A 9,338-nucleotide genomic window follows, 5' to 3' on the forward strand; every position below is an offset into this window, starting at 1 on the left:
CTAGTGGGTATAAAGTGGTGTCGCATTGTGATTTTGATTTGCATTTTCTTTAATCAACTAATGATGTTGAGCATCTTTTCCTGTGCTTATTGGCCACTGGTATATACTGTTTGGAGAAATACCTATTCAGCTCCTTTGTCCATTGTTGATTATGTTGTCTTTTTATTATTGAATTGTAAGAATTCTTTAAATACTTTAGATATAAATCCTTTATAAAATATATGATTTGCAAATATTTTCTTTGACTCTGTGGATTATCTTTTCATTTTATTGATGGTGTTCTTTGAAAACTTTTGAAGGACAAAAGTTTTTAATTTTGATGAAGTCCGATTTACTATTTTTTCTTTTGATGCTTGTACTTCTGTTTCCATATATAAGAAACTATTACCACATTTGAAATCATGAAGATTTATGCCTATGTTTTCTTTAAGAATCCTATAGTAGTTCCTCTTACATGTCGGTCATTAATACACTTTGAGTTAATTTTCCTATATTGAGTGCAACAGGGGTCAGCTTCATTATTTCGCATTTGGATATCAAGTTGTCCCAGCACCACTTCTAGTCTTTTGAGTCACTGTGTTCTTTAATAGCCAAGAGAAATAACTCAAAACCTCAACCCGTACAGCTGCAGGAAGTTCAGTACTATCACCACTATTTTTAAGGATTCCTGCACGGAGAAATGTGTCATGCTTCATCATCTCTCTTTCTAAACTCTTGCTCCTGGGTTTTTTCTATCATAGATGCTGTATGGCTCAGAAAGTAAACGCCCATGAACTGCACACATTGCAAAAGAAAGCCAAAGAATGCCTTGCAGTTCACTTTCCTCCTGAGGAAAGGGATCCCAAGCAGGTCTCTCCCACAAGCATACCCTGACTGGAACCATGTGTGTCACATATGCAACCTTGCCACTCCAGCCACAGCTGATGGCACCAGCGAGCAGTTGCAAAGGTGTGAAGAAGGCCACGAACTTTTAAGATGGCTTGATACAGACACTGCTTTAGAGGTATATTCCACATGCGTGAGGGTAAACTGAACCCAACAAATACTCTATTTTGGGAAACGTATATGCTCCCACTAGTATTGTGAGATTAATAGGAACTCTTGATCACTACAACTGATCACACCAAGGATGATTTTGGCTTAGACAGATACTCTTAATAATGCTAAATTGTCTAGTAAATGGGTGTAACATTTTATCTTTTTTTAGGGATCTCACTGTGACTCTGTGGATATGATGTCTTATTACAATAAAGTCCTAAAAGTAATCCTTTCCTATTTGGATGGAATAGGATGGAATAAACCCTCTTTGGTTCTTTTATGTCATTTTCCACTCACTTTTTCTTTGTAAGATTTCAGATTCTTAAGAATGGTCTACAGATTTCCTTTTAATCCATCTCTGTTGAAACTAGATTATGCTACTTTTTGATTGGCTTTAAACTCATCAGGTTCCATATTCTGGAACAGTACAGATGATATGGAAGTTTTCCAATTCTTGTCAACTGGGGAAGTATTATCCACAATTACCTATAATCTAGGGTGTGTTTTCTTTTGAGATTTAATAATTTCATTTCTGTTTTTTTCCTTGATTATCATGCATTCAGGCTTTCTATTTCTTAGAATCAATTTTGATCATTTACCCCTCCCCAGGAAACCATCCATTTCTAAGTTACTCTGTTCCAAATGTCCATATTATTGACTTTTAAGTTCTTAATATTCTGCATATCTGTTATTATATTACTGTTCTGAGCTATACTTTTTTTTTTTGCCTGCGTTGGGTCTTCGTTGCTGCGCGTGGGCTTTCTCTAGTTCCGACGAGCGGGGGATATTCTTCGTTGTGGTGTGCAGGCTTCTCACTGCGATGGCTTCTCTTGTTGCGGAGCACGGGCTCTAGGAGCGCGGGCTTTAGTAGTTGTGGCGTGTGGGCTAGTAGTTGTGGCTCACGGGATCTAGAGTGCAGGCTCAGTAGTTGTAGAGCACGGGCTTAGTTGCTCCACGGCATGTGGGATCTTCCCAGACCAGGGCTTGAACCCGTGTCCCCTGCATTGGCAGGCGGATTCTTAACCACTGCACCACCAGGGAAGTCCTGAGCTATACTTTTATTTACATATTTTCTCTATTTCTTCTATTGTGATTAAAATTTTAAGAAGTTTGTCTTTTTTTAAAGAACCAGTTCTGATAATTATCGACAAATTCCACTGTCTTCTACTTTTAAGTGTATTTCTTTATAATTGCCCAATTTACGCTTTTTTTAAAAGTAGTTTTTGTCCTTTTTCTAGCTTCTATTAATTAAAAAATTAATACTCGGGCTTCCCTGGTGGCATAGTGGTTAAGAATCCGCCTGTCAATGCAGGGGACACGGGTTCGAGCCCTGATCCAGGAAGATCCCACATGCTGCAGAGCAACTAAGCCCGTGTGCCACAACTACTGAGCCTGTGCTCTAGAGCCCGCAAGCCACAACTACTGAGCCCACGTGCCACAGCTACTGAAGCCAGTGCGCCTAGAGCCCATGCTCTGCAACAAGAGAAGCCACCGCAATGAGCAGCCTGTGCACCACAGCAAAGAGTAGCCCCCGCTCACCGCAACTAGAGAAAGCCCAGGCACAGCAACAAAGACCCAACACAACCAAAAATAAATAAATAAAATAATTTTTTTAATTAATAATTTTTCCAAAAACCTTAATTATATATTTTTTGTACCTCAATCTTTATAAATGGATTATTTATAAAGCTCTAGAAGGGTACATTAATTTGTGGTTAAATCTAATATTCCATGGATCCTTGAAAGGACATGTTTTTTATTTGTATAGTACTAATATAATAATGTTAATTAAAATATTTAGATAACCTCATCCCTTTTTAAATTACTTCTGTTTAAAATTAATAATGTGTTGAAAGTTGTTATTTTTTCTTATATTTCCAATGTTTTTGCTCCGTATATTTTGATGCTTCCTTAGCACATACATTCTCATTACTATTGAATCTCCACTCCCAGTCAGTGTTTCTCATCAACCGGCAGCACCAGCCTCACCTGGGAATTTGTCAGAAATGCAAATCCTCATGCCCCAACCCAAACTTAATGAATCAGAAACCCTGTGGGTGCAGCCCAGGGATCTGTTTATTAACAGACCCTCCAGGTGATTCTGATGCACCTTAGGCAGAGAAACACTGATCTATATCAGCTCTTCTAGCAGTATAAGATGATTCCAAATGACTCAGTTAATGATTACTATAACCACTCTGCTTTCTTTTTTGTTTCTGTTTTCCTGACATATTTTTGCCTTTTATTTCATTGTTGAACATAGCAAACCATTGAATTTTATTTTGTGATCAAATTTCAGAAGCTTTAACTTTTTTTAAACAGGAAAGGTTAAACTATTTACATTTATTCTCATACTTACTATGTTTGGTCTATCAAATGCCATTTTATGCTTTCTGGTTTTTATTTCCTTTCTGTTCTAGTTTTCTATAGGTTAAACCTTATTTTACTCTTCTAAAAATATTTGAAATTCTAGTAGTAAAACTTCTAGCATGTAAAGCTTCCAAAAGCATTCTCAAATCTGTATTTATTTATCAAATACAAAGACTGTAATTTTTACTGTAATCTATTAAAAACATGAAAATTAGCAGTTGCATTTTCCTTTGGCCTCTATTCTTTCTTTTCTGCTTTATTTTAAATTCAGATAGTATTATTTTCTATATTTTCTATAATTTAATATACAGTCCTTTGCCTTCTGTGCAACTACTTTTATCACTATTATTTAAATTAATATATTCAATGTTCACCACAGTGAAATACCTGTCTCAACGATCTAGAACACCTTGTTACTGATTTGTTAAGCAATATTATGTGGGTGGTATATTTCTCCAGGTACCAAACATACCTGAAGTTGTCTTCCTATTCCCTTCATATGGGAGGCACAACCTTTCCCAGTAAGTTCTACATATCCTACTACGTTGTCTTCTGGCATTTAGTGTTGCCAATAATTCTAGCATCAACCTACTTTTTGCTCATTTGTCAGAATTGGGTTTTTTCCTTTCTTATCAGGATGCTTGCAGGATTATTTCTTTTTCTTTGAAATCCAATTTTTAAAATTTTTTAAGTTTTTTAAATCCAGAAATCCTTTTTTTCATATTTTCCTTAACCTCGTCTACTCCATTTAATCTGGATTCATTTTCTAGAACACCTATTAATCATGAAGTTAATTTCTGCTACTTTTGCTTATAGCTGTCATCTTCTTTGATACTGTTTTAATATCTTTGTCCCTTTCCTCTGCATTCTAAGAACATCTAAAGTTTATCTTCCACCTCACTTAATTGCTTTTTCTTTATAGTATACTCCGCTTTCTTGAGTCCTATATGGATATTATTTTAGCTACTTTATTTGTTCATCTGTAGGCATCCTTTTGTCTTCTTACTCCTTTCCTTCCCCATAACAGCCTGGTCAGTTAAATAGAAGCAAGTACCTTGTGTATCTTGTTAGGAATTGATATTTTTTAAATGTATTTTCAGCTTCTTGTACAAAATCTATTTCAGAGGAAAGTGAATTTTCTTAGTCAGAGTACATTACCATGCTTCTCTTGTTCTGAGAATTTTTCCATAAACCTTATATTGATTTTTCCTCTGTTCTCATCTTTATGAAGGAGGCATATACTTGTCCAGGATTGAAGCATTACCAAGAAAGAATTGCTTCGGGACTAGTCAGAGTTTGGGTAATGAGTAGTAAAAGAGGGTGCCCTTCCAACTCCTTCACTTTCCCAGGTTCAAATCCAAAGGAGAAAAAAGTTGCAACAGGTTATAAATGCATACATTAAACAACCTAGAGATTAAACAGGGCCACCTGTGGAATTAACATCTGTAACATCAAAGACAGGAAAAGACCTCATGCTGTGCCCTCATTAGGTACATTCCTGATCCCACAGTATTTCAGAACTAGAAGGAAACTAAGATCCAGAGAAGTCAAACCATCTCCCCAGCTGTGACATAGTCTACACTTGAATCTAGGTGCCTGACCTCCAAACTCAGCTTTTCTTCTTTCCCCTGAAGTATCCCTGTTTTCTCTGGGGTCAGTTCTGTTAGTTCGTTCTCATTTTTTGCTTCTAGTCTTCATGAGTCTGGCAATCAGTAGTTGTCCATTCATATTGCTGAAGAAAAGACTAGGTTGATTAATGGAGAGATGGGTGTATGTTTGCTCAGCTATGACCAGCATCGCCCCTGAGTGAGAGGAGTGAATGTGGGCTCTCAGTCTGCAGGTGGAGTGTGTTCACTAGGAAGCATCTCTTTAGGGTGTGAGCGTGGGGACAGGCAGGCGGCACCATCCCCAGTGCCCGCTTACCCCAATGTCTATATAAAGAAGACTGTATTCTGGGTTACAATAGTCCTTTTGTGGGGCCTGACCTCTTGCATAGAGATTTCCTGATTTCTTTAGAAAATATTCCTCTCTCTTCAGCTTTAGATGGAAAGGACACCCACCCTTCAGGGGAGTTTGAGGAGGAGAATAATGAGGGAAGCTTGAAAAGTTAAGCAAGGCAGCCATCCCACAGGCAGTTTGTTCATTATCTCCATACTGTTGACGTTGGGAGATGGGGAGGCTCCCCTTCCAATGAAACCTGCCTATCCTCTGCTCTGCTGCTTTCTCCAGGGCAAGACTGAGTCCTGGCCCTCTCCACTCTGGCTTGCCCACGAGTTTAAACTCAATCTGCCGTCTATATTCTAGAAATTCTTCAAAATAGTTGATGTTCTAATGTGCCACACCACTTTCTCATTGTAACGAATCGATTTATTTTATTACTTCTTTACACTGAACTACCTTATTCATGTTGATACTCTAAAGGGTGAAAGAGGTTGAATGCTTGTGCTCAGTCTGCCGTCTTGAACTGAAAGCTAGGTAGAAAATTTCCAAAAATTAACGTAAGAGGTGGCGAGCTACAGAGAATATTAAGAATATTATTTTAATGTACCTTGGTACAGCCACTATGGAGAACAGTATGGAGGTTCCTCAGAAAACTAAAAATAGTAGAGTTGTCATATGATCCAGCAATCCCACTCCTGGGCATATATCTAAAAAAAACTATAATTCAAAAAGATACATCCACCCCTATGTTCATGGCAGCACTAATTACGGTAGCCAAGACACAGAAACAACCTAAATGTCCATCGACAGAGGAATGGATAAAGAAGATGTGGTACATATTTACAATGGAATACTACTCAGCCACAAAAAAGAATGAAATAATGCCATTTGCAGCAACATGGATGGACCTAGAGATTATCATACTAAGTGAAGTAAGTCAGAAAGAGAAAGACAAATACCATATGATATCATTCATATGTGGAATCTAAAATATGACACAAATGAACTTATCCACAAACCAGAAACAGATTCACATAGAGAACAGACTTGTGGTTGCCAACAGGGAGGTGGGATGGTGGAGGAATGGGTTGGGAGTCTGGGATTAGCAGATGCAAACTGTTATATATAGAATGGATAACCAACAAGGTCCTACTGTATAGTACAGGGAACTATATTCAATACCTGTAATAAACTATAATGGAAAAGAATATGAAAAAGAATGTATATATATGTATAATTGAATCACTTTGCTGTACAGCAGAAATTAACACAACATGGTAAATCAACTTCAATAAAATAAAGTTTTTAAAAAAATGAATCTTTTTTTAAGATACTTTCCTTAAGTGCCTTAAAATAATATATTTTATCCTAAAATTTAAAAATTTATATTTATGTGTCATAATCCTAGTCTATACAATTCTATATGCTTGTTCTATAAATTCTATAAGTTTTATAATTTATACATTTTATACATTTATAATTTATATTTATGTAAACTATTTAAAAGTCTATATTTTTAAAAGTACCATATATTTTTTCATAACGATAAAAGAATGTTTTAAGAGTGTGTTAGGAAAATATACTTATCAGAATAGTGATTTAAAACTCTGTCCCCAAAATTCTGTAACTATGTATGGTGACAGATGTCAACTGGACTTATCGTGATCATTTCATGATATATACAAATACTGAATCATTGTGTTGTACACTTGAAACTAATATAATGTTGTATGTCAATTAAACCTCAATAAAAAATAATTTTTTATGTCAGACAGAGAAACACAAATACTGTAATATCACTTACATGTAGAATCTAAAATAATACAACGAACTAGTGAATATAACACAAAAGAAGCAGACTCAAAGATATGGAAAACAAACCAGTGGTTACCAGTGGGGAGAGGGGAGGGGGGAAGGGGCAATATAGGGGTGGGGTAAAATAAGGGTTATTATAGAATATATTTAATAGATATAACCTGTAATTTATGCAAATAACCTGAGATATTCACTGATGAAATTTAAATGAAACTATTTTCTTATAAAGAACCATTTGGTAAAAAAAATAATAATAAATGTTTTAAATAATAATATAAAAAAATGAAAATCTGTCCCATGAAGCCCTGAGGTTCAACAGAGGTGGCTCAAGGATGAAAGAGGAGGATGAGGGAACAGATGCCCAGTGTCCCTGCTCTACTTCAGAAAGACTACCACTCTTTCTGTCACTCTCATTTATTTCATGTATTTGAGGTTTTGTATAAGATTTCATCTGAAAAATGATCACCGTTGCCTAAAAAACTGTTTGAAACACAGTTTTGTAAGCTTTATATTTGATTTATTCACGGACACTGTGATTTATAAATAAGCTTTTTTGTTTATTTAATTATCACTAAAGAGTTGGCTGCTCTTAACAATCACAATGTATTTCATTCTATCTCTTGGAATGTTTTTCCTCCTTGATTGCATCACAGGTTTCTCCTGCCACCTGGTGGCCACACGTGTCTATTGCAGGGGCAATTTTTTAATTTAGCTGGTATCTGCTGAAGTTGCAAATACAACTCACAAAGCAATGAAGATTCGTAGAGGGCTTATTTAACACGCAGTTACAGGTTACAAGACAATTCTATTGTTCCTTAGGTTCCTTAGGCTCCTGGAACTCGAGCTGGATGGGCTTATGATAATTATTTGTCTTCCATTTCAGATGTAATCTCTGTGAGGACTCAATAAATATTTATTAAGCCTTTTATTAAATGATTTCTTAAATTAATTAACGAACAAATGGATGTGCAATGCTAACAAATGCACACACTTCTCACTGTATTCCCTGCCACCATCTCTATCATCTGGATTTTTGTGATAATTCTTAACTGTTCTCCTTATATCCGCCTCCTCTTCCATCTTTCCTCCTTTTAAAACTTAAGACATAGTATTTATCACTCCTCTGCTCAGAGCTCTCTGGAGTAAAGCCAGAGTTTTATAATGGTTTACAAACTCCTGTATGGTCAGGGCCTCTGATCTCATGCATCACACTTTGCCTCCATCACTCCACTCCAGCCACACTGGCCTCCTTGGTGTCCCGCAAACAAGCCCTAGCTCCAACTCTTCTGGGACTTTGCCCCAGACACCTGCCTGGCTCACCCCCTCACAGCCTTCCACTCTTTGCTCCCATGACATTTTCTCATGGAGGGTTTCCCTGACCACCATATTTAAACATTTCAACATGGAATTCCCTATCTCCCTTTCCAGCTTTACAATAGATGATGTAATTTACATATTGTATTTACTTTCTATGTCTTCTAATAAGCTCCATGAGGAGGGGTTTTTGGTCCATTTCATCCATTGCTGTATCCCCAGTAGTCAGCACTCAATATTTATGGAATGAAGTCCCTGGTTCCCAAGTAGTTCGATTCCAGCGTGGTATCTCATTCAAGTAAGATAATACAGCAGCCAAAAATAATTTGAACCTTTTACTGTGGTCTTAAAAAACTCTAAAGAAGATTGCAGTCATAATCCAAGCAAAATGTCTTAAAATTTTCCTTTCCACCCTTAATTCTTACATTCCAGCAGCTGCTTCCTCTAAAACCTTCACTTCCACATCTCTCCCTGAAACTTCCCCAAGTGTCCTGTCCACGAGGTTCTTTATTTTCCTTCCTCATGGGCCAATTCACCCACATTCTCACCAGGACTCACTTCCAGGACTTCTGCTTCCACCACCTCTGAGGCACACTAGGATGGCTCCCTAAGGAGAAGTGGACCAAGTCCGCTAAGAAGCAAGGTTCCCTCACTCTGAGTGCTCTTCCCAAGGTAATCGTAATAAAGAAGTTTTTTTGGTGATGATTTGTTACAAATGCAACCTCAGAGAGCAAACAGGCCAGGGACCCCAAAATTTTCCCAAGGAGTCACTATATGTGTTTGTTAGTTGAGGCACTTGTAATGCTGTTAACTTACCTATGACCAGTGGGGTAGAAGTTAGAGACTTCCCTTCCCTCTGC

The sequence above is a fragment of the Pseudorca crassidens genome, chromosome 7 (genome assembly GCF_039906515.1).
Source record: "Pseudorca crassidens isolate mPseCra1 chromosome 7, mPseCra1.hap1, whole genome shotgun sequence".
NCBI classification, from domain to species: Eukaryota; Metazoa; Chordata; class Mammalia; order Artiodactyla; family Delphinidae; genus Pseudorca; species Pseudorca crassidens.